At 50.1% G+C, this 25,958-nt stretch overlaps 1 long non-coding RNA gene across 1 annotated transcript; it reads left to right on the top strand.

Moving 5' to 3' along the window:
• The first annotated feature begins 17,467 nt into the window (after positions 1 to 17,467).
• Positions 17,468 to 20,838, top strand: LOC311523118. Its single transcript, XR_014712270.1, has 2 exons — positions 17,468 to 20,149; positions 20,243 to 20,838. It is a non-coding gene; the product is annotated as an uncharacterized lncRNA (long non-coding RNA).
• Positions 20,839 to 25,958: the final 5,120 nt, after the last annotated feature.

Here is a 25,958-nt window from a genome sequence, read left to right as displayed (position 1 = left end):
TAGAACTTTTAGTAAGTAATCTAGCTAGGTATGTGTTAGGTTATGATTTCTTTAAATGGCTGAGAAAAGAGCTGTGCTGAATAGAATGACTATTCCTGTCTGTGTACCTTTTTTGTAACTTAAGGTTTTGCCTAGAGGGATTCTCTACGTTTTGAATCTAATTACCCTGTAAGGTATCTACCATCCTGATTTTACAGAGGTGATTCCTTTACTTCTATTAAAGGTCTTCTTGTAAGAAAACTGAATGCTTTTTCATTGTTCTCAGATCCAAGGGTTTGGGTCTGTGGTCACCTATGCAAATTGGTGAGGATTTTTACCAAACCTTCCCCAGGAAGTGGGATGCAAGGGTTGGGAGGATTTTGGGGGGAAAGACGTGTCCAAACTATGTTTCCCAGGAAACCCAGATAAAGTTTGATGGTGGCAGTGGAATCCAAGGGCAAAGGGTAAAATTAATTTGTACCTTGGGGAAGTTTTAACCTAAGCTGGTAAAAGTAAGCTGTCATAAATATAAAGGGAAGGGTAAACCCCTTTAAAATCCCTCCTGGCCAGAGGAAAACGCCTCTCACCTGTAAAGGGTTAAGAAGCTAAAGGTAACCTCGCTGGCACCTGACCAAAATGACCAATGAGGAGACAAGATACTTTCAAAAGCTGGGAGGAGGGAGAGAAACAAAGGGTCTCTGTCTGTCTATATGCTGTTTTTGCCGGGGATAGACCAGGAATGGAGTCTTAGAACTTTTAGTAAGTAATCTAGCTAGGTATGTGTTAGATTATGATTTCTTTAAATGGCTGAGAAAAGAATTGTGCTGAATAGAATAACTATTTCTATCTGTGTATCTTTTTTGTAACTTAAGGTTTTGCCTAGAGGGATTGTCTATGTTTTGAATCTAATTACCCTGTAAGGTATCTACCATCCTGATTTTACAGAGGGGATTTCTTTACTTCTATTTACTCCTATTTCTATTAAAAGTCTTCTTGTAAGAAAACTGAATGCTTTTTCATTGTTCTCAGATCCAAGGGTTTGGGTCTGTGGGCACCTATGCAAATTGGTGAGGCTTTTTATCCAACATTTCCCAGGAAAGGGGGGGGGGGTGCAAGTGTTGTGAGGATTGTTCATTGTTCTTAAGATCCAAGGGTCTGGGTCTGTAGTCACCTAGGCAAATTGGTGAGGCTTTTTACCAAACCTTGTCCAGGAAGTGGGGTGCAAGGTTTTGGGAAGTATTTTGGGGGGAAAGACGTTTCCAAACAGCTCTTCCCCAGTAACCAGTATTTGTTTGGTGGTGGTAGCGGCCAATCCAAGGACAAAGGGTGGAATATTTTGTACCTTGGGGAAGTTTTTGACCTAAGCTGGTAAAGATAAGCTTAGGAGGTTTTCATGCAGGTCCCCACATCTGTACCCTAGCGTTCAGAGTGGGGAAGGAACCTTGACACTGGCAAACACTAAAAACTCTCTGGCAGGCAAAGTTGTATGACAGTTTTATTATTTCTAAGAAATTTGAAATAAAAAATACAATATAAACATTTTCTTTTCTGAACACCATCTTCAGTGACATTATTGGCCCGCTGGGAGGATTTGAGGACTGGCACTGGCCCTAAGGTAAAGTGAGTTTGAGACCCCTGCATTAAGGGATATGTGGCGCCAATTATAACAGCCTTACACATTACACTTAATTGGACTAAAAATAATCTAACCATCACATGGCCTGAATGTGCACAATACAGCACTCCCTATTCAATACCTGGTATGAATCCCTGCAACAAAGATACTCCCATCCTCGTAAACGGTGGGATCTAGCCAGCACCATATTGGGAGGCATCAGAGTAGGGACAGGGATATTAAATTCTGTGGATCTGGAAGCATTAAAGGCTAAGGCCAGTGTGGTGGAAGCTCTGCACCGTACAATTGTGCAAGGACAGGAACACCAAATTTCTGAATTGGTACAAACGGGAGTGGACACACTGTATTTACAATGGCATACCTGGAACCATGTGAATCATACATTTTGGGTACAATATGTTACCATGCGGGACATAGCCAATAAAACAGCTAAGGTTTTGCGGTGCTCAGAGCAGCAACTGTTGGCCATTTTTAACAGAAAGAAATGGATTGAATACAAGCCAAAGATATGGCAGTCCTAACTCCCCTTTTAACTGAACATAAGGATAATCTTTTTCTCCCTTATGTCCCATGATTGTTCAAACCTATGGAATCATATGTACAGGCAACCTCCCTAATGGGGTGTGTTACAATATAGGTAATACGAGCCCAGCTACACAGATACCAAAGCACTGTGTGGGCCTTCCTAGCACTTCCAACACCTCAAGGCAGACATATTTGGGTTCCATGACTGGCTGGGTCATATTTAAACGAGAAAGAGGAAATTATAGACCACTGAGGATGTGAGGAATGGACTGCCCAGCAGTGGATGTACCCCACACTACAAATATTAGAGGAACCCTGTTCGCTACAAAACAAAGCAGGGATGAATTAGATAACAGCACCACCAACATGTATTATGATGGGAAAAGTTGTGTCTGTGTCACTGGATTAGAGAAAATTGTGTGGCAAGAAAGGTATACTGTCAAACCTCCTGTGCGGCCATGTATGTGTAATGTGACTATGTTACAAACCTCTACTTAATGTATTACTTTCCAATCCATAAGGATAAAAGTTTTAGCCCAATGGACGCAAGTAATGCTGTACATTTCACTTTTTCCTTGGGAGTCAATTGGACGGTTTTGTACAAGTGGCTGCTAGAGAACAAACAAATTAGCCATTTGACTGCGGTCACACGAGAGCAGATAGAGACCCACAGTCTGGCCATTTTACATCAGGGGTCAGAAATTTTAAAATATCCTCACAAGCTGAACAAATGATAGTGTACCATTGGTATATTTTTAAAGGATGGTCACCTCCATGGACATCAGTCCTTAACATCATGTTTCACCCTATAATTGTCTTCTTTGTTAATCGGAATATTGTTCATCATAATGTGTTGGTTGTGCTGTTGGATGAGAAGAATGTATTTTAAGTTGAAACCGCAAGCACAAATTGTTTCCCAATATATTGCTTTAAAACAATTAGATAAGGTTAAAAATGTGACCCATTCAGTGTTGTTATTGAAGGGTCAAAAGGGGGACAATGTTAGCCAAAGCATACCCAGTAACAAAGCATACCCACTACCAATCCCTGGCAAAATTGCCTTGATCTATTAAGCTGTTTTGGATTTATTAAGTTATAGTAAAATGAGGTGGATTTGTTTCAAAATTGTGATGTTCTGCTTCTGAGAAAATTGTTTTACAGCCCCTGTGCTATTCCTTTTTGTTGCTTAGTAAAAGAATGTATAGCTGTGAAATTGTTCAACAGTCCCTGTGCTGTTTCCTCTAATTCAGGGGTGGCCAACCTGTGGCTTTGAAGCCACATGCGGCTCTTCAGAGGTTAATGTGCGGCTCCTTGTCTAGGTGCCGACTCCAGGGCTGGAGCTACAGGCGCCAACTTTCCAATGTGTTGGGGGCTGCTCACTCCTCAACCCCTGACTCTGCCACAGGCCCAGCCCCCACTCCACCCCTTCCCGCCCCCTCCCCTGAGCCTGCCTTGACCTCGCTCCTCCCCCCTCCCCCCCCCAGCCTCCTGCAGCCACAAAACAGCTGATCGGGAGGTGCGGGGAGGGAAGGGGAGACACTGATTGGCAGGGCTGCTGGTGGGTGGGAAGCGCTGGGAGCTGATGGGGGCTGCTGACGTATTACTGTGGCTCTTTGGCAATGTACATTGGTAAATTCTGCCTCCTTCTCAAGCTCAGGTTGGCCACCCCTGGTCATGAGGGTTGTTTTCTCTCCCTCCCTGTTCTGTGCTCCCTAAGCCTCCCCCACAGCATCTCCTGGGCTTCTCTGCTCCCTGGTGCTGGCCAGACGCCTCCATCTGCATCTCCCTGGGGCCTGCGGACTTCCTCTTCTCCCAGCACTGCATAAGCTCCCTGTTCTGGGCCCAGCAGCATGTCCCAGCCTCCTGATCAAACTGCTCTGTGGGTGTTTGGCAGAGCGTCCCCCCGGGAATTTCAAACAAATCCGGCTGCCAGTGGGATCTGGGGTGTCAATAGGCCTGCATTGGGTGAAGCTCAAGGGATGTGCTGGGCTCTGGGAACAGAGTTACTGCCCTGAATGCTGCACGAGAGCCCTCCAAGCTTGGGGCTGCCTGGGGCTCAGCGTGGGGCTGATGTGCTGCAGGCATGGGAGTTGTGGGACAGGGGAGGGACTGTGACATTCCCTGTTTGATTGCTATTGCCTGTGGGCACAGGTGGCATCCATCTGGCTGTGCTGTGGGAGGTGCTATCCAAAAGCCACAGGGGTACTTTGGCAGTGTTTGTCTGTTCTTCCTGTTCTGGGAGGGTGTAAGGGGTACAGGGCTGGGGCCCTGCCACTTTCCCTCCATGGAAATGGGGTTGCAGGAGCATGGTGAGGGGGGAGGAAGGACTGTTGGGTGGAGCCTTCCTGACTGTGGATTTTAACAAGGTTGCAGGGCTCAGAGCCTGGGATGGGGAGAGCTGTCTGCCAGCTCTTGGAAGCCTCAGCACCAATGGCAATCAAAGCATGCTTCCCCAGAACCCAGTCCAGACACCCACATTGCTCCTGATCCAGGACTGAGTGTGGGATCCCCAGATGTCTCCCACCCCCAATTGGTTCCTGATCCATAAACATGCACACTCCGTGAAGATGGGCAGCTTGTCACCCAGCCCCTCTGATGACCCTAGGGCGCTCCGAGATGCTCACTTCCACTCATGGAGCAAATAGCAGCCACACAGAAGAGATTTGAGCTCTTCGTCTCCTGGATCCCAGCCTGGCGTGCCATCCCCCGGGCCACTGGATCCTGGCCTGGAGCACCTTCCTCCACCACCAGGTACTGGGGGTTGTCTCTCTTTTCTGTACTGCTGCTGTTCTGGGCAAAACTCCAAGAAGCCCCATGCTCTGCTCCCGAGCACCCAGTCCCTTCGTAACGCTGGGGTGTGGGCTAGTTCGAGGGCTCACCGGGCTGCTCAAAAAAGCAGGGGATGGGGTGTGTCTTAGGAACCCCTGCAGCAACCGAGCCCCACTTTGTGCCATTAACTCTCCCCGGAGGTGCAGTGGACAGTGCTGGCACCAGACATGGGGTAATGGCATGACTGCCACTTTCCCTGGTATTCAGGGCAGTGCCCATCTCTCCCTCGTCAGCGAGCCAGGCCTGAGCAGTGGCAGGAGGTGAACAGCCTGGCCTCTCCCCATGTTCTTTCCAAGGGGGCTGGAGTAGCTGAGCACCTTCCAGCCTCCTCTGCATGTAACCTCACGCCCACCCTGGGCACGGCTGGCCCCAGCATCCAGCTGGGAACCGAGGTCCAGAGAGACTTGCCCTGGGTCACGTAAGGAGTTCTTAGCAGAGCTGGGACATGAGCACTGCTCTCCTGAATGCCAGCCTAGTGCCCTCCCCTGGGTCAATCCTTCCTGACTATGTGTTTGCTTGGCTGCACGTGACTGGGCTGGGCTGAGTAGGACGTAGGTCTTGGGCTACAGCCAGCCATGCTGTTCCCTCCAACAGTCACTGTGCCCTTGGGGATCTGACCTTTGTTCTGCCCATCCCCACAGGGGCATGCATCGTGCATTTGCTAGATCTGCACCCAGCTGCTGTAATAAACAACCCCCAAAGTTGAGCTGTGCTAGTGGTTTCTCCAGGGTGGAGCCCGGCTGGCACATGCCATCCTTTCTGCCAGGCCTGGGCATCATCACTTCCCTATGGCCCAGCTTGGGGGCTGCCTGGGCCCAACCCAGCCTTCCCTCAGCTCTTAGAAGAGGGGAGCTGGGGCTGAAGGGCCAGTGTCCATAGAGGGGACAAGGCCAGGTTTCAGGAGAGCTGGGGTCGGGGGAGGGTGCACAAGGGCTCACCGAGCCCCAGGCTCATGGGGGTGAATGTGGGGAAGGCAGTGTTACCCACACAATCTACAGCACCCGGCCTATACTCTACAGAGGGCTCAAGGCATCAACCAGTCAATTTACGCACTCCCACCCTTTTCCTTCCAAGGGCTCAGGGTGTAAGGCACCAATCCTTATGTGACCCAGAGTGCCAGGGCAGCCCTCACTGAAAATGTCAAGGGCAGGGCAGACTGCAAACTGGGGAGCAGATACTCCCAAAACTGATGGTTAACACTGAAGTTAAACTCTGCAACCAGTCACAAACTGTGATTCTGGTCCCCCACACTCGTTATTGAGAGCAAAAAAAAAAAAAAAAGAAGAAATCACACAGCCCCCTTTATTGCATTCCAGTTCTCTGGCCCCCAGTCAGCACCTAGGTCCAGTACAGTGAGAAGTTGTTTAAAAGGGCTGCTCTCATATACAAAATGTTCTGACCCCAAAGGGCCAATCATGTTACCAGGTCAATACTAGTTTGGAATTTACCCAAAATACCACGCTGCCAGCCATTCCATTGGTGTCTAAAACTAAAGATTATTATAAAGAAAAAAGAAAGAACAAGAAGAGAATTGTTAAATGGTGAAACAGTCAAATATATACTTCAAAGTCCATATATCTGGTTCTTATCAGTATTGGAGAGTTGCTGGCTCGAAAGTCCCTCTGGAACACATGCACAGCTTGGATGGGTCGTTCAGAGCTTCCGTTTGTAGCAAAGTTCCTTCAGAGGAAAGAAGCAGGACTGAAGACAAAATGGAGAAGATGCAGCTGCCTTTTATAGTTTTTTGCCATGCGGCTTGTGCTTCCTTTGTTTCAAACACAAGCTGCCCAGCACATGACATGGAGAAGGCTTAGATTTCTGTCCATAGAGTTCAAGCCCCTACATGGCTTGCTGACTTATAAGGTGTAATTGTTTAGTAGATGGATGTATAGTTGTTCTTTGTATGAGTGAGGTATGCAAGGATGTGAGTAGATAAGAAGACACACCAGCTGAGCAGATGGGCCTAATCTCAAGAAGACGGAAGCGTGAAAATAAGACTCCAGTGTCATCCTGTCCTGATGGCTGAAGAGGTGCAAATTAATGACACTGAAGTGCAAGGCATCCACCCCAAACTAAGAACAAAGTATAAGATAAGAAGCAGCTGTGTAAACACCTAGCACACAGTTTGTGACTGAGGATCCAAACATCACTGATGAAAGATGACTGTGAGAAGGGCAGATTTGTAATTAATGGATCCCAGCTGAAACAGCAAAATCCATAGACTGACGTGAAAGACGACTACTATAAAGGTGGGAGGCCAGGAGGCTTTGGGTCATTCTGCAACAATGGAACATCAGACACGTCTGATGGAGGCCTAGCTCCCGCTACTCGTGTTCAGTGTAGCTGGCCACTAGGCTGACTCGAGCAACAATAAGGACTGGTAACTGTCACGGACACACAGCACTCATGTTCTCTCTCAGCTCTGTACAGTCCCTGGGAGGAACCCCCTTCAGTGCAACAGCTCTTCTCGGGGTTCCACTCTCTCTCAGGGGTTAAGCCGTAGGCCCCTCCACCTCCTGGAACCGCACCTCTCTGAGCCATCAGCATGCCTGTCTGTCACCATGGGCCCCCTCAGGAAGTCCACTTGCTTGAGACCCCTGGGGCCTCCACTCCCAGAGGGAATAATGCAACCCTGTTCTCTAGATCGGAGTGACTCTCAGCCAGCGTAAAACAGGAAGGTTTATTGAGGTCTGAACACAGCATAGGAAACTCTCAGGGCCTCAGGCCTGGCCTCCCTCAGCACAGTACATCTAGGTCTCTCAAGCCTCCAGGTGGGTTCTGGCTGTTCCCTCCTCCCAGCCCAGAAACCCCCTCCTTCCAGCTGGGCATCTGATATCACCAGCCCCCAAGTCTCGCTTCTCTCCTTTGTCTTCTGTCCCAGGTAAACAGGCTGTCTGGCCTCCTCTCCTCTCATCCGTCCTTTGTTTCCCCACTGCCTGGAACCGGCTAGTCAGGTCACTGGGGTCCTCTCTCCACAGCCCATTGTCCTCCCACTGGTCAGAACCGGCTGTGACTCCCGAGGTGGGCCACCCGGTCCCTGGGGTATCCATTCTCCAGGCCGGTCACCAGGTCTCCTGTCTCTGGCTCATTCTCCAGGCCATTCGCTGGCCCTCTGTAACAACAATCACCCTCTCCTACAACCTCGTTAAACCAGTAACACACAGGGAAACTGAGTCCCACGCCCTCTGCATGCAAACCATTGAAAACAAGAAAACACCCTGCTTCATCACAGTGACTATAAACACCATCTGCAGAATGTGTGTGTGTTTTTTTGAATATATGCATATACTTGCTGATTTTAATATCTGTTGACATTTTAAATAAATGTAGCGTATTGCCTGGTCCCCTGAAAAAGATTCTGTGCGTTTTTATAAGCATAACATCCTGCTTAAAGCAGGCCCAACACCAACTAAATCATCCAAGCCAGGGCTTTGTCAAGCTGGGCCTCAAAAACTTTCCACCACCTCCCTAGGTAACCCATTCCAGTGCTTCACCACCCTCCTAGTGAAATAGTGTTTCCTAATATCCAACCTAAACCTCCCCCACTGCAACTTGAGACCATTTCCCCTTGTTCTGTCATCTGCCACCACAGAGAACAGCCTAGCTCCATCCTCTTTGGAACCCCCCTTCAGGTAGTTGAAGGCTGCTGTCAAATTCCCCCCTCACTCTTCTCTTCTGCAGACTAAATTAGCCCAGTTCCCTCAGCCCCTCTGCATAAATCATGTGCCCCAGCCCCCTAATAAATTTCATTGCCCTCCGCTGGGCTCTGTTCAATTTGTCCACATCCTTTCTGTAGTGGGGGTTCCAAAACTGGACATAATACTCCAGATTTGGCTTCACCAGTGCCAAATAGAGGGGAATAATCACTTCCCTCAATCTGCTGGCAATGCTCCTACTAATGCAGCCCAGTATGCCGTTAGCCTTCTTGGCAACAAGGGCACACTGCTGACTCATATCCAGTTTCTTGTCCACTGTAATCTCCAGGTCCTTTTCTGCAGAAGTGCCGCTTAGCCAGTTGGTCCCCAGCCTGTAGCAGTGCAGGGGATTCTTCCATCCTTAGTGCAGGACTGTGCACTTGACCTTGTTGAACCTAATCAGATTTCTTTTGGCCCAATCCTCCAATTTGTCTAGGTCCTTCTGGACCCTATCCCTACCCTCTAGCATATCTACCTCTTCCCCCCCCCCGTTTAGTGTCATCTGCAAACTTGATGAGGGTGCAATCCATCCCATCATCCAGATCATTAATGAAGATGTTGAACAAAACCAGCCCGAGGACAGACCCCTGGGGCACTCCATTTGATACCGGCTACCAACTAGACATTGAGCCATTGATCACTACCCGTTGAGCTCGAGGACTGAGGAGTACAAGTGTTAACAGACATCAGGAGGAAGGTCCTGTGGTGAGAATAAAGAAGGTGTTGGGAGGAGGCCATGGGGAAGTAGCCCAGGGAGTTGTAGCTGTCACACAGCTGTTCCAGAAGGCACTCTAGACAGCTGCAGTCCACAGGGCCCTGGGCTGGAACCCGGGGTAGAGGGTGGGCCCGGGTTCCCCCCAAACCTCCCAACTCTGGACCCAACACAGGAGGTTCTACCAGAGGGGAAGGTCTCTGAGCTGTTCCCGGACCCACATGGTGGATCAGCAGAAAATGCGGGGATTTTTCTTACTCTTTTTTGTCCCATGCTGGCCAGTGATGAGGTTATCTGAGTGAACAGCAGATTTGAGCCACAAAATTGGCCAAACTAAGGGCTACTGTGAATCTCTAAGGCAAGCAAAATCCGCCAATACGCGCAGGACCCACCAAGGCAGAGGAGGAACTTTGTCACAACTGGTGTAAGAGGTGGGAGTTCATGTGCACAGCACGGCGGAAGAAGGAGGGTGTTATTTAAAAAAAAAAAAGGGAGCGGGTTTATTTTTTTTCACCACAGTGGAGGAGGTACTGCGGGCACGGATACACTGCCATGTCCGTGGGCACTGCCATGTCCAGGCAGCCACCCAACAGGAGGCAGTGTGGCTGCAGCAGGAGACCAATCACTTGATGATCCAGGCCGCTCAAGACCGTACTATGTTGCAGGAACTGGTAAATCAAATGAAGGCCCTTACGGAGATGAACCGTGGCCATGATGGGATGCAGATCATACGGGCCAGGAACTGCCTGCAGAAAATGATGGGAGAGGATGACAGAGAAGCATACCTCCTGGCCTTTGAGAGGACAGCCCTACGGGAGGCCTGGCCTCGAGATCAGTGTTCTGGCATCCTCGCCCCATTCTGGTGTGGGGAGGCCCAGAAAGCCTACTATGATCTGTCTGAAGAGGCTGTGTCAGACTACCCCCAGCTGAAAGCAGAGATCCTGGCCAGATCTGGGGTAACGACAGCAGTGCGGGCTCAGTGGAATCACGAGTGGAGGTACCAGGAAAACAAAACCCTGCAGTCCCAATTGTATGACCTCATCCATCTCGCACTCAAGTGGTTGCAAAATGAGTCCTGGAGTCCGGAAGAGATACTAGAGGTTCTGGTCATTGACCTGTACATGAGAGAACTACCGCCAGACCTTCGTGCCTGGGTAAGCCAGAACAAACCCTCCACCTACGACGAGGTTGTCACACTGGTAGAGAGGTGAAGGACAGCAAGGGAGCTGACCCGACCAGTTAAGGAAGAAGCACCCCTGGTTAAACTAGCAGCACCAAGCCCTAGAGCTTGGGTGACTGGGCCACCAGGAGAACCCAGGTGGAAAAAGAGAGGGGCTGAAGGCCCAACAGAAGCCACAAAGAGTCGGAGCACTGAGGGAGAAGAGGATCGTGATGTTAGACTGCCCAAACCAAGAGACCGGGGAATGCCTAGGGCCCCATACAGACATTACGCCTGAGGGGAGTGGGGACACATAGCTGCACAGTGGTGAGGAGCCTATGCAGTATAACCTGGGGAACTGGGCAGATCCATGCTCCCTAATCCACCTTGTGGGGGTCTCACTATCCCCACATATGTACACCAGACCAGTGAAACTAAATGGGGTAGAGACCACGGCACTGGTTGATTCGGGGAGTGCTATCATGCTTATCTCAGGGAAGCTCGTGAAGCATAGTCAGCTGCTGCAGGCTAAACGTACGGGGATAACATGCGTCCATGGGACAGTTAGTTACTACCCCACCATCCCAGTAAAAATTGAAATCCAGAGGAACATTACTGAGGTAGCAGCAGGTGTAGTCCCTAAACTCCCATACCCGGTGCTCATAGAGAGGGACTTCCCAGGGTTTGGCGACTTACTCCCAGTAGGAGGATTGGAAAAAGAGGGGAACCCTGAAGTTAGTGATGCATCCACAATAGACTGTCACCCCAAGTCTTCTCCGAAATATCGCCAGATTTGTTTTCTATTCCCAGGAGGGGTAGAAAGATGAAAAGGGACCTGCTTAACCTGGAACTAATGTATCTACCTTCGACCACTCTCTTGTAGCCATCTGGCCTGACCCCGTCACACCACCTTATAATACATTCATCCAATCCATACTTCTTTAACTTGCTGGCAAGAATACTGTGGGAGACCATATGAAAAGCTTTTCTAAAGTCAAGGTATATCACATACACCACTTTCCCCATATCCACAGAGCCAGTTATTTCATCATAAAAAGCAATCAGGTTGGTCAGGCATGACTTGCCCTTGATGGATCCATGTTGACTGTTCCTGATCACCTTCCTTTCCTCCAAGTGCTTCAAAATGGATTCCTTGAGGATGATTTTTCCATGATTTTTCCAGGGACTGAGGTGAGGCTGTAGTTCTCCAGATCCTCCTTCTTCCCTTTTTTTAAAGATGGGCACTATATTTTTCTTTTTCCAATTGTCCAGGACCTCCCCCGATCCCCACAAGTTTTCAGAGATAATGGCCAGTGGCTCTTCAATCACATCAGCCAACTCCCTCACACCCTCATATGCATTAGATCCAGACCCAGGGACTTGTGCATGTCCAGCTTTTCTAAATAGTTCTTAAACTGTTATTTCACCATTGAGGGCTGCTCACCTCCTCCCCATACTGTGCTGTCCAGTGCAGCAGTCTGGGAGCTGACCTTGTCTGTGAAGACCGAGGCAAAAAAGCATTGAGTACTTCATCTTTTTCCACATCGTCTGTCACTAGGTTGTCTCTCTCATTCAATAAGGGTCCCACACTTTCCCTGACCTTCTTCTTGTTGCTAACATACCTGTAGAAACCCTTCTTGTTACCCTTCACATCCCTTGCTAGCTGCAATTCCAGTTGTGCTTTGGCCTTCCTGATTACACCCCGGCATGCTCGAGCAATATTTTTATACTGCTCCCTAGTCATGTGCCCTAGTTTCCACTTCTTGTAAGCTTCCTCTTTGTGTTTAAGCTCACCGTAGATTTTTCTGTTAAGCCAAGCTGGTTGCAGAAAGAATAGCAAATATGGCATGCACTTTGGGATGATTTGTTCCTGCGCCCTCAACAAGTCTTCTTTAAAATACAGGCAGCTCTCCTTGACTCCTTTCCCCCTCATATTAGCTTCCCAGGGGATCGTGCCCATCAGTTCCCTGAGGGAGTCAAAGTCTGCTTTTCTGAAGTCCAGGGTCCATATTTTGCTGCTCTCCTTTCTTCCTTTTGTCAGGATCCTGAACTCGACCATCTCATGGTCACTGCTGCCCAAGTTGCCACCCACTTCTACTTCCCCTACCAATTCTTCCCTGTGTGTGAGCAGCAGGTCAAGAGGAGCATGGTCCCTAGTTGGTTCCTCCAGCACTTGCTATAGGAAGTTGTCCCCAACACTCTCCAAAATCTTCCTGGATTATCTGTGCACTGCTGTAATGCTCTCCCAGCAGATGTCAGGGTGATTGAAGTCCCCCATGAGAACTAGGGCCTGTGATCTGGAAACTTCTGTTAGTTGTCCGAAGAAAGCCTCGTCTCCCTCATTCTCCTGGTCTGGTGGTCTATAGCAGATGCCCACCATCACATCACCCTTGTTGCTCTCGCCTCTAAACTTAACCCAAAGACTGTCAACAGGCTTTTTTCCAGTTTCATATTGGAACTCTGAGCAACCATACTGCTCTCTTACATACATTACAACTCCTCCACCTTTTCTCCCCGATCTGTCTGTCCTGAACAGCTTATACCCATCCATGACAGTGCTCCACTCATGTTTGTTACCCCACCAAGTCTCTGTTATTCCAATCACATCATAGTTCCTTGACTGTGCCAGGACTTCCAATTCTTCCTGCTTGTTTCCCAGGCTTCTTGCATTCATGTACAGGCACCTAATAACTAGCTGATTACCCTACTTTCTCAGTATGAATCAGGAGGCCCCCCCTGTTGCACCCTCCTCCTTGTGTTTCCTCCCGGTATCTGACTTCCCCACTTACCTCAGGACTTAGGTCTCTATCCCCCGGCTAACCTAGTTTAAAGCCCTCCTCACCAGGTTAGCAAGCCTGCGTGCGAAGATGCTCTTCTCTCTCTTCATTAGGTGGATGCCATCTCTTCCCAGCAATCCTTCTTCCTGGAACAACATCCCATGGTCGAAGAATCCAAAGCCCTCTCTCCGACACCACCTGTGCAACCAAGCATTTACCTCCACAATTCGATGGTCCCTACCTGGGCCTTTTCCTTCAACAGGGAGGATGGACGAGAACAAGACTTGCGCCTCAAACTCCTTTATCCTTCTTCCCAGAGCCACGTAGTCTGCAGTGACCCACTCAAGGTCATTCTTGGCAGTATCATTGGTGCCCACATGGAGAAGTAGGAAGGACTAGCGGTCCAAAGGTTTGATCAGTCTCGGCAGACACTCTGTCACATCCTGAATTCTAGCTCCAGGTAAGCAGCACACTTCTCGAGTTTCCCGGTCTAGTCGGCTGATGGATGATTCCGTCCCCCTTAGGAGGGAGTCCCCAACCACCAGTCTCCTCCTCTTGGGAGTGGTGGTCGTGGAACCTCCATCCCTAGGACAATGCATCCCTTGCCTTCCGGTCGATGGGGTCTCCGTCTGATCCCTTCCCTCAGACAACTCTTCCAAACCATTCTCCGCCGTAGTACCTGTGCAGCAAGCCTGAAAACAGTTTCTTACCTCTCTCTGCATTGGGGGTACATGGGTTCTCCTCTTTCTTCTTCTGGTGGTCACATGCTGCCAATTTTCTTCCCTGTTCTGCACTGCCCTCTCTGATTCTTCAGCATGCTGTGCCTGCAGTGCCAAACGCTGACTTCTATCCAGAAAGTCTTCCTTTTCTCTGATGCAATGCAGGGTTGCTACTTGGGTCTCTAGTCCTTTAACCTTCTCCTCCAATATTGAGACCAGCTTGCACCTTGTACAGACGAAGTCACTTCTATTCTCTGGGAGAAAGACAAACATGGTACATCCTGTGCAGGTCAGAACAGCTGATCGCTCACAATCCATATTGTCTTCCTTCTAAGAGCCTCTTCAGATGTTGTATTTACTGCTCACAGAAGCCTGAAAGGCAAAAACTCTGTGGGAACTCCCCACTAGGTGAACTCCCAGGCAAACTCCCTCTGTTGGCTTCTCCTCTGTTCGCAGCTCACTCAGTTTGTAACTGGCTGCTTTTTTATAAGGCTGCTGGCTCAAAGCAGTTGCCCCGGCTCAAAGCCTTCCCTCCAATCAACCACTCAAGGCCCACCTCGAACAAAGCATTCCCAATTCACACTTTTCAAACCACCAACCACATGGTCAAACAGTCCCTGCAACTAGCTCCAGTCAAACAAATGGTCACAGCAGACAGACACTCAGATATTCACCCCACCAGCTCACAACACAGCCCTCCTAATGCAGTACTCACCATAGGTCCTCTTAGACAGTTCCCAGGCAAACTTCCTCTGTTGGCTTCTCCTCTGTTCGCAGCTGGCGCTGTCTATGCGGGGGCTAGGTCATCACAGATGTGTCTCTCACAGGTGTAGATCTTTCCTGCGCCTGAGAGATGTAGCTACGGTGATGGCACTTTTCAATGTAGACCAGCCCTTAGTTTCAGAGACAGCTGCTCTGTGTCTCTGTGAGCCCAGTTCTTCTCCCCACCTTCCGTCACCTCCCCACCCTTGTCTGCCTCCCAAGATCACAGGCTCTCCACCCAGCCAAGCTGGGCTTGGGGTCAATTGTTCAGTCACTGAGGTTTCCCTTGCCTCCGTAGGGTCTTCCATTGATATGAGTTGGTTCCAGACCTTCCTAACAACCCAACCACATTACCCCAGACAGCTACGTGACAAACACCTCAGGGCTCCTGCTCATTCACACTCAATGCACAGTGACAGCTGTGGAAATTGAGGCACACAGGGCATTGTAATAATATTCCCACATTTGTCACCGCTTGGCACCCTGAACAATGCTGAGTACTCAGCTGCTGTGACTGGGGCTGCTGGAGCCTTGCACAGAGCTCTGGGCTCAGGCTCTGTAGCAAACGTCAACTGTTTGTCTCCACTCGCAGGGCCCTGCGTGCCTGCCCTGCTGACCTCTCATTGCAGTCACTGCCATGCTGGCCGTACGCCCCTCCAACTGGCCATGAACTCAGACCCATGGCTCACTTCTTACATTGTCAACCCAGCCCCCTGGCCGTTCTTCCAGCCTGCCCATCCTGTGTGGGAGCAGGTCCCCATAAACATCCAATAAGGTCCTTCTTCTCCTTCAAAACCCTCCTTGGCAGCCCACTGCCTGTCTGTCAGTCTGCACCTACTGCCTCTTTTCCCAGGCCTGGTCTACACTACACAGTGAGGGTGGTGCAAGGCAGCTTATCATAGTATCATAGAAGATTAGGGTTGAAAGAGAACTCGGGAGGTAATGTAGTCCAACCCCCTGCTCAAAGCAGGACCAACACCAACTAAATCATCCAAGCCAGGGCTTTGTCGAGCTGGGCCTTAAAAATCTAAGGATGGAGATTCCACCACCTCCCTAGGTAACCCATTCCAGTACTTCACCACCCTCCTAGTGAAATAGTGTTTCCTAATATCCAACCGAGACCTCCCCCTCTGCAACTTGAGACCATTGCTTCTTGTTCTGTCATCTGCCACCACTGAGAACAGCCTAGCTCCATCCCCTTTGGAAACCCCCTTCAGGTAGTTGAAGGCTGCTATCAAGTCCCCCCCTCACTCTTCTCTTCTGCAGACTAAACAATCCCAGTTCCCTCAGCCTCTCGTCGTAAGTCATGTGCCCCAGCCCCCTCATCATTTTCATTGCCCTCCGCTGGACTCTCTCCAATTTGTCCACATCCTTTCTGTAGTGGAGAGCCCAAAACTGGACACAATACTCCAGATGTGGCCTCACCAGTGCCGAATAGAGGGAAATAATCACTTCCCTTGATCTGCCGGCAATGCTCCTACTAATACAGCCCAATATGCCATTAGCCTTCTTGGCAACAAAGGAACACTGTTGACTCATATCCAGCTTCTTGTCCACTGTAATCCCCAGGTCCTTTTCTGCAGAACTGCTGCTTAGCCAGTCGGTCCCCAGCCTGCATGGGATTCTTCTGTCCTAAGTGCAGGACTGTGCACTTGACCTTGTTGAACCTCATCAGATTTCTTTTGGCCCAATCCTCCAATTTATCTAAGTCACACTGGACCCTAGCCCTACCCTCCAATCTATTTACCTCTCTCCCCAGCTTAGTGTCATCTGTGATCTTGCTGAGGGCCCAGGTGCCGACTTCTGCTGGCGCTGGTGGGTGCTCGACCCTGCTCTGCTCCCGGCTCCGCCCCCTGGTGCCCCGCCCCACCCCCATTCCAACCCCTTCCCCAAAGTCCCCGCCCCAACTCTGCCCCCTCCCTGCCCTTATTCCAACCCCTTCCCCAAATCCCTGCCCCAGCCCCGCCTCCTCTCCTGAGTGCACCGTGTTCCCGCTCCTCCCCCTCCCTCCCGGACCTTTTTGCGCTGCGAAATAGCTGTTTTGTGTTAGAAAGTGATGGGAAGAGAAGCGGGGACACTGCGCGCTCAGGGGAGGAGATGGAGGTGAGGTGGGGCAGGGAGGGGAACTTGGCTGCTGGTGGGTGCCCCATGGAGTCAGCACCTATGGCTGAGGGTGCAATCCATCCCATCATCCAGATCATTAATAAAGATGATGAACAAAACCGACCCCTGGGGCACTCCACTTGATACCGGCTGCCAACTAGACATGGAGCCATTGATCACTACCCGTTGAGCCCGACAATCTATCCAGCTTTCTATCCACCTTATAGTCCACTTGTAAGTGTCTACACTCGCATTGGTCTGCCCGCTCCCGACAGCAGCCCATTATGCCAACATAGTAACACCACCTCCCTGAGCAGCGCAGAACCCTGGTTGATATACGGAGGGTGACAGAGTGCGAATGTAATTACGCTGATCCTAACAGTCCTCCAGCAGCTGTCCCACAATGCCCCACACTGACTACTCGGGTCATCATTGGGAGCTCCACTGCCCAGGGCTCATGGAGACCAGAAATTCCCCAGCCCCTTAAAGCGGGAATTTTTGAACTGCCTTTTCCTGATTGCCCGGCTTGGTGAGCACACCCAGCAGCGCTCCCTTACTGTGTGCAGCTGCCCAGCCGACCCCACCAGCCACATGCTCCAGACACACTCCTGCCTGGAGTAAGCTGAGATATTGGATCCCCTGGGCCTGTGGGGAAGAGAGGCTCAGCATAGAAACATGGCCATGCATGTGTAAGGGGACTGTTATCCCCTTACTAGCACTCAGTGGGGGTGTTTTGGTTGGCTAGCTCCCAGTACCAAAAGGGAAAGGGGCAATGGGGAGAGGCCAATGCTCCAGGTCAGCCTGATTGACAGGGCGGGCAGGCTAATCAGGGAGTCAGGAGGCCAGGGGGGTCCCGTCCTCCTGTGAGCTGGAATTGCCTGGGTCAGACAGAGTGGGGCCAAGCTAAGGAGAGAGCAGGGGACCAAGCTGAGCTACGGAACAGAGCCATGCCTGCCAGCGGGGCCAGAAAAGCAGCCGAGAGAGAGCAGATCCTGTGCTGGGAGCAGGGCTGCAGCCACAGAGCCAGAGGCACAGCCCAGAGAGAGCAGATCCTGTGCTGGGAGCAGGGCTGCAGCCACAGAGCCAGAGGCACAGCCCAGAGAGAGCAGATCCTGTGCTGGGAGCAGGGCTGCAGCCACAGAGCCAGAGGCACAGCCCAGAGAGAGCAGATCCTGTGCTGGGAGCAGGGCTGCAGCCACAGAGCCAGAGGCACAGCCCAGAGAGAGCAGATCCTGTGCTGGGAGCAGGGCTGCAGCCACAGAGCCAGAGGCACAGCCCAGAGAGAGCAGACTTGCCCTGGGAGGACAGGTGCAGCAACCAAAGCCAGAGGGGCCAGAGAAGCAGCCCCGGGGGCTGGAGGCAGAGCAGCAGCAGCAGCCGTGCTGAGGCAGAGCGGAGCCAGAGCTAGAACAGTGGGGCTGGGGCTGGAGTTGGAGCAGTCTGGAGCCGGGTGTGGTGAGCAACTGGGGCCAGCCAAGGGGGGACCCTGGGCAAAGGGCCCAGCGCAGAAAGACACCCCCAGCCAAGGGTCCTTGCAGGCCAGACTGGGAGGGGGATCTTAACCCGATGGGGGGCTGATGCTGGGAAGAAGGGCTCCACCACCCAAAGCCCAGAGGCGTGTGGCCACCACCAGAGCAAGTGTCCAACCCGCAGTATCCCTGCAGCACAGCCAGGGCCTGAGACGAAGGCCTGGGACTTACAAGGAACAGACTGTGAACGGCCCTGACATTCCAGAGACACTGCTTGTGATGTTCCCTGCCACAGAACGGGGTGATGTGTTTCCTTTAACCTTTCCCATTTTTCCTTATTCTTTTTTAAATTACTTGCTGATTAAATAAATTGTATTTGCTTTAAATTGTATGTAATGGTCCGTGGGTCAGAGAAGTGCCCAGTGCAGAGAGAGTACCCCGGAGTGGGGACACCCTAGCCCCTGTCCTAGGTGACCACAGCTAAGTTGGGGGTTGAATCCTGGGCCCAGCCTTGTCAGGGTTACGAGGACTCTGCCAGACGGGAGAGTGGAAGGGGAGTTCTCGAGGGCAGGGAGGCATCTGGATAAAGGAAGTGGGAGCGAGGACTCAGATCCTTTCAGTAGCCCACTTCACCGGGGTAGTGCAGAAGCCAGGAAAGTTCCCCACAATGGCGGGACCACTCTGCTGCTTATACATGCGCAGATTGCTTGGGGGATGAAGGGGAAGGGCTACAACAGGGACCAGCAGCTGAGCCGCATGAAAGCCCAGGAGCTGCGGCAGGCATACCTGGAGGCCAGGGAGGCCAACAATCGATATGGTGTTGAGCTGCAGACCTGCTGCTTTTACAAACAACTGCAAGCCATCCTTGGTGAAGACCTACACAGACACACAGCACCCTGGATGCCTCCGAGGAGCCTGAGTCATGGCTCCTGCCATGAACAGTGAGGAGGAGGTGATGGAGGATGATGATGAGGAGTATGCGGAACAAGCGACTGAGGATCCAGCTGTGCAGCGAGCCAAGACCTGGTTTTGACTCCACCGCAGTCCTGGCAGCCAAGTCTGGGTGAGTCTGCTGCAGGGGAAGGAACCTTGGGTCAGCATGTAGATAAAAGTTCTGTTACAGGATTGGCCCCCAGAGTACCAGGTCACAGCGACTTTTCATGAATTGTCTGGTGCTAGAAGAGGGAGTGGTACAACTGAGAGAAGTAGAGCTGGTATCTGCTTTTCATTCCTCGCTAGCTGGGGGTGGCTGGGTGGGGATGCAGAGCAGCTTGTTTACATACACAGGATGTCCTGTGAATCCTCTGTAGAGATCTAGATAAAACTTTCCTGGAGGTTCTCTGCAATCCTCTACCAAAGAGTTCTGGGCAGAGCAGCCTTATTTCTTCCATTGCAGGACGCTTTCCCCCATCACTCAGCAATAACTTCAGCAGGTGCCCTTGCAGTGCACAGGCTAGCAGCATATGGGCCCGGGTGGCTTTTGGAGTGAGAGATCTGCTAAAATCCCCATGACCTGTGTGGTGCCCGGATTCAGTGCCAATACCCTGTACTGCTAGATCTAGAGAAAACTTAGGCCTGCCATGAGTGCAGGGGACTGGACTAGACGCCCTCTCTAGGTCCCTTCCAGTCCTATGATTCTATGATTTATGCCAGCGAACAATTCCCCCCTTATTTCCCCCGTGCCCTAGGGCCACACTCACCATGGCTGTGCTGTGACCAGCGTCGTGCACAAGCCACTCCCAAGCAGAAGTGAGAATGCCAAGCTCACCAAGTTAAGGAAGCAGGTGAGTGAGTTCAGCATCTTAACTTTTGCTTTCTGTAGTGAACAGACTGACAATGGTACCTGTGTGTGTTTTACCTGCGGCTGTGGCCTGCAGGGTCTTTCCCTCTGCACCCACAGAATGCCTGCGCCAGATGAGGAGGAAAAAGAAGAGGACTCAGGATGACTTCCAGGAGACACTGCAAGCCAGGGCTGCATCCCACTGCGAGCACAGGGCCTGGAGGGTGAACACTGCAGACAGCCTGGAGAAGGAAAGAGAGGCCCAGGAGTCCCAGCAGGAAAAGGACAGGGAGATGCACCAGGGCATAATGGAGCTCATCAGGCACCAAACACAGACCCTGCAGACTCTGGTGGACCTGCAGGTTCAACAATCCCGGGCTCGCCTCCCTCTGCATCCCACTGAGAACTCAATATTAGGACCTTCCTACACCCCCTCAACATCCCATGTGGCATCAGGGGTCAGTGCAGTACCCCGACCACTCCACCCCAGCCGACAGTAAAGATAATCAGCTTCACATACACAGACCTGGGAAAGCCAGGGTTGGTGTATGTGTAGCTGAAATGGACGGCTCTTTCCCCTTTCTAAGTTTTGGACTCTTAAGTTATTAAGTTTTTAGTGTATTTGTTTTCACATTGCATGGGGGTTTTGTTTTTGTACTGATTTTGTTACAGAATAAATTTCTATTATTTGGAGCATAATTTACCATTATTAGTTCAGAACACATGCTGCCTAGTGCTCAGCAGTACTGAAGGCACCCAATGACCTGTTACTGCCCAGTGTCACATGGCTCATGACATCATTCATAAACACAGTTAATAGGTGCATTGACAGTGTTATATCCCTACATGTACTGCAACCACCAACTCATTCCTACCAGGCCACAAGAGAACAAGGCCAGGCAGAGCACACTGCAGCAACACACACTGCTCTGGCTCACTGTTAAATTGGTCTGTCAAAGCCCTCCCTGAGCCTTATAGCTCTGTGCTGAGCTCTTATAATAGCCCTTGTGTCTGGTGGTTCAAACTCAGCAGACAGACTCTCCACCTCATCCCTCAGCTTTTCCCCCTTGCCTCACAGAGATGATGCAGGACACAGCAGGCAGCTACAACCATTGGAATATTTTTCTCACTGAGGTCCAGTCTTATAAGTAAACACCACCATGAGCCTTCAGACGACCAAAGGAACATTCATCTGTCATTCTGCACCTGCTGAGCTCATAGTTGAAGTGCTTCTTGGTGCCCTTGAGGTGGCTGGCCTACGGCTTCATGAGTGACGGAAGCAAGGGTTAGGCCGGGGGGTGGGGGGGGGGTGGGGGTTGCAGAATGACTCCTGGCATTGCAACATCACCAATAGTAATCTGCCAGTCAGGAAGAAAAGTCCCTGCTTTCAGCTTCTGAACAGTCCTGTGTTCTTAAAGATGCACATCTATGCACCTTCCCTGATCGACCAACACTGATGTCGGTGAAGCATCCCCAATGATCCACCAGCACTTGCATGACCATAGAAAAGTAGCCCTTTCTGTTGATGCATTCCATGGTAAGGAGGTCTGGTGCCAAAGTAGGGCTATGGGGGCCATCTGTTGCCCCACCACAGTTCGAGAACCCCATTGCTGCGAAACCCTCCACTAAGTCCTGCACATTGCCGAGCATCACAGGCCTGCACAGCAGGAGACAGTTAATGGCCCTACACGATTGCATCACAACAGTCCCTATGGTGGATTTCCCAGCTGACCAGTAGCAATCTGATGTTGCACGTTTCAACAGTGTGAGTGCCACTCGCTGCTCCACCGTCAGTGTGTTCTCATTTGGTGTGGCTGTGCTGGAGGGCTGCGGTGCGCCCAGTGCACAGATCCAGGAATGTGGCTTTGCACATCTGAATGCTCTGCAGCCCCTGCTCATCAGCCCAAGCCTGCACTATGATGTGATCCCACCAGTCAGTGCTCATTTCTTGGACCCAGAACCAGCACTCCACCATATGCAGCTGCACCATGAATGCCACCAGCAAACTTGAATTGGTCCCACAGCAATCTGTCCTCTGAGGAATCATCAGTGAGGCTAAGATTTTGTCACGAGTATTTTTAGTAAAAGTCATGGACAGGTCACAGCATCTGTGAATTTTTCTTTATTATCCATGACCTGTCCATGACTTTTACTAAAAATAACTGACAAAATGGGAAGTGGGGGATCCAGCACCCCAGGCTACTACGGCTCCATGGTGTCCCCAACTGCGTTGGCTGGGAGCTGCAAGGGGGACCATATTTCCCAAAGAGAAAACGGGACTCCCTCAGCCACTCACCCAAACCCTCCCTCGCCCACCATGAGGCTGTTGCTTGTTGCTGGAACCCTGCAGGGGCTCCCCAAGACTGAAGAAGAAAATGTCAAGGCTATCTCTAGAAGTCATGGATTCCGTGACTTCCATGACATAAATGTAGCCTTAAACAGCATGTTCCCCACTTAGTTGTTTTTTCTTGCAGCTCTGCAAATACTCCAGGATTATGCGTCCTGTGCTCTCAGTGCTATAACAATAGTGCAGAGCTGTGCAGGCTCCAGGCTTCTGTCAGAGATGGTGGACAGCAAGGAGGGACATGGGTTTGTGGGGTTTTGAAAAAAAGGCATGAAAATTATGGGATACAGCTAACATTATGAGATGGAGACAGTGGCACACTGGGAAGTTGACCCCTTGCTCCCAGTCACCCCTGCATGACTCATGTCTGCCCCATCAGGAATTGCAAAACTTCCCAAAAGACCTTGCGCTGCATAGTGGTGAATTGCAGAGTGAGATACCCACCCATGGTGTGCTGCAGTCTGCCCTGACACGAGCACTCCTGGTGAGTACATGCACCACTGACACAGAGCCACGTGTGTATGTGCACAAGTGATGTACTAACTGCGGCAGCTGTATGCTGACGTAACTCAAGTTGACAGAAGTTTGTAGTGTAGATGTGGTCTTAGACTGTCAGCAGGGCAGGGACCGTCTCTTTGTTCTGGGTGTGTCCAGCACCTGTGGCTCGGCCCCTACAGTGGTATCACTGCTCTGTACAATAGCTGGGGTTCAAGTGGTGTAAATGGGGAGCCGCAGGCCCTAGAGGTTGCAGCCTGGGGAGAGGAGGCCACAGGGCAATGGGGTGGGCCAGGAGCCCCAGGAATTGCTGTCTGTGGTGAGGTGTCTGGAGCCAGAGAAGCAGTGAAGGGGCTGATGGGGGGTTGACTCCCCCACTTTGGCAGAGATTCCAACCCTGGAGAATTGAACCCTGGACTTCATGAGCTGACCACTTCTGGGTGCACCTCCCCCTGGGCAGCAGCTGCCCCCAGAACAAGCCACTTTCCCCTATGACCAGCACCACAGGCACTGCTGTCGGGCTAGGACCTAACTCACCCATAGAATCATAGAATCATAGAATATCAGGGTTGGAAGGGACCCCAGAAGGTCATCTAGTCCAACCCCCTGCTCAAAGCAGGACCAATTCCCAGTTAAATAATCCCAGCCAGGGCTTTGTCAAGCCTGACCTTAAAAACCTCTAAGGAAGGAGATTCTACCACCTCCCTAGGTAACGCATTCCAGTGTTTCACTACCCTCTTAGTGAAAAAGTTTTTCCTAATATCCTAATCATATCATAGTTTTTCCTAATATCCATAAACCAGCCTTGAGCTGCCTTGGGTGAAACTCACTGCGATTAAGATTAAGAAAAAATGCTCGGCTGCCACTGAGCACCCCCTCCCCTAGCTCAGGAATGTCCCTAACAAGTGATAACACCAAGGGCTGCAGAGCCCCCCTCCCCGAGGCATTGGGAACTGTAGGGAGGAAACAGTAAGACCCAAACAAATGGTAAAATAGCTAAGCTAAGCTCAGACCATCTGCACAGACAGAAAAAAGGAGAATGTCATAAATAAGTTACAATTAGGGCATGAAAGATAAAAATGTAAAAAAGACTTGAGCAGGGAGAAGAAAACATAGGTGCTAGTGCAGGATTGGTTCCATTTTGTTACCTAGGGGTACTGAATAGTATGATAGGATAGTGAAGGTAAAGAAGGGAGCTAGTTTTACCTACAGAGTATAAATGAAAAACAAAGCTCTCTGGGAACCATTTCCTGATTGCAGTTCAACATCAAGCTGCTGGAACCCTGACCCCTCTGCACGACCATGATGTGTAGAGGCATCGCTGGGAACCTCCAGATGAATGGATCCTGACTGGCCATCGGGTGAAATCTGTCTGTATACTGGGAGTGGTGAGCATGAGAGATTTGCCCGATATATGTATTCTCTGTGTGTTGCTAATAAGTAGATGTTTAGAGCACAACTGCATAAGGTTCTTTCGCTGGGAAAAGGGCCCGCAGACCCATAGAGCCCTGAGCCCATGGAAAAGGCTGAGTAATTAAATTGTCCAGGTTTCTCCCTGAGCCCCATGGGTAAGGTGTTGTCAAGGTTCCTTCCCCACTCTGAACTCTAGGGTACAGATGTGGGGACCTGCATGAAAACCTCCTAAGCTTATTTTTACCAGCTTAAGTTAAAACTTCCCCAAGGTACAAACTATTTTCCTTTTTCCCTTGGACTTTATTGCTGCTACCACCAAGCGTCTAACAGATATATAAACCGGGAAAGAACCCACTTGGAAACACCTTTCCCCCCAAAATCCTCCCAAACCCTACACCCCCTTTCCTGGGGAAGGCTTGATAAAAATCCTCACCAATTTGCATAGGTGAGCACAGACCCAAACCCTTGGATCTTTAGAACAATGAAAAAAGCAAACAGGTTCTTAAAAGAAGAATTTTAATAGAAAAAAAAAGTAAAAGTATCACCTCTATAAAATCAGGACGGTAAATACCTTACAGGGTAATCAGTTTCAAAACATAGAGAATCCCTCTAGGCAAAATCTTAAGTTACAAAAAGACAGAAAACCAGGAATATCCATTCTATTCAGCACAGCTTATTTTCTCAGCCATTTAAAGAAAACAAAATCTAACACATATCTAGCTAGATTACTTGCTAAGTTCTAAGACTCCATTCCTGTTCTGTTCCCAGCAAAAGCATCACACAGACAGACAGAGCCTTTGTTTCTCCCCTCCTCCAGCTTTGAAAGTATCTTGTCTTCTCATTGGTCATTTTGGTCAGGTGCCAGCGAAGTTATCCTAGCTTCTTAACCCTTTACAGATGAAAGGGTTTTTCCTCTGGCCAGGAGGGATTTTAAAGGTGATTACCCTTCCCTTAATATTTATGACAGGTGTGATGCTGTATGAAATATGGGGAACACTTTGTGATATTTTTCAGCCGTGTTAGTCTGTATCCGCAAAAAGGAGTACTTGCGGCATCTTAGTGACTAGCAAATTTATTAGAGCATAAGCTTTCGTGGGCTACAGCCCACTTCATCGGATGCATAGAATGGAACATATATATACACACATACAGATAATTAGTTAAGATGAGCTATTATCAGTAGGAGAAAAAAAAACTTTTGTAGTGATAATCAAAATGGCCCATTTAGACAGTTGACAAGAAGGTGTGAGGATACAAGTACTCCTGTTCTTTTTGTGATATTGATATATTATAAAATTACAAGGAATCTGACAGATATGCCATGTAAGGTATCTTTGAAAATGTTATGATTTGCCAAGTATGAAGATCTAGTTTATATGTTTGTATCACTTTTGATTTGTGAGTTATAGATATGCATGATATATCTGTTTCAAAACTTATGCTGTGTTTCTGGGTAACAACCCCAGATAGATTGGCATCAGCACTGCCTAGCCTGTTTGATGGCCCATCAAGGGTCATCAGCTATACAATGAACCCATTGAAAAAGCCAGGGACTACACCA

This window comes from Lepidochelys olivacea, assembly GCF_965140295.1.
Source record: "Lepidochelys olivacea isolate rLepOli2 genome assembly, chromosome: 7".
NCBI classification, from domain to species: Eukaryota; Metazoa; Chordata; order Testudines; family Cheloniidae; genus Lepidochelys; species Lepidochelys olivacea.
Note: the sequence above shows the minus strand (reverse complement) of the source record. Positions and strands in the feature narration are given on the sequence as shown.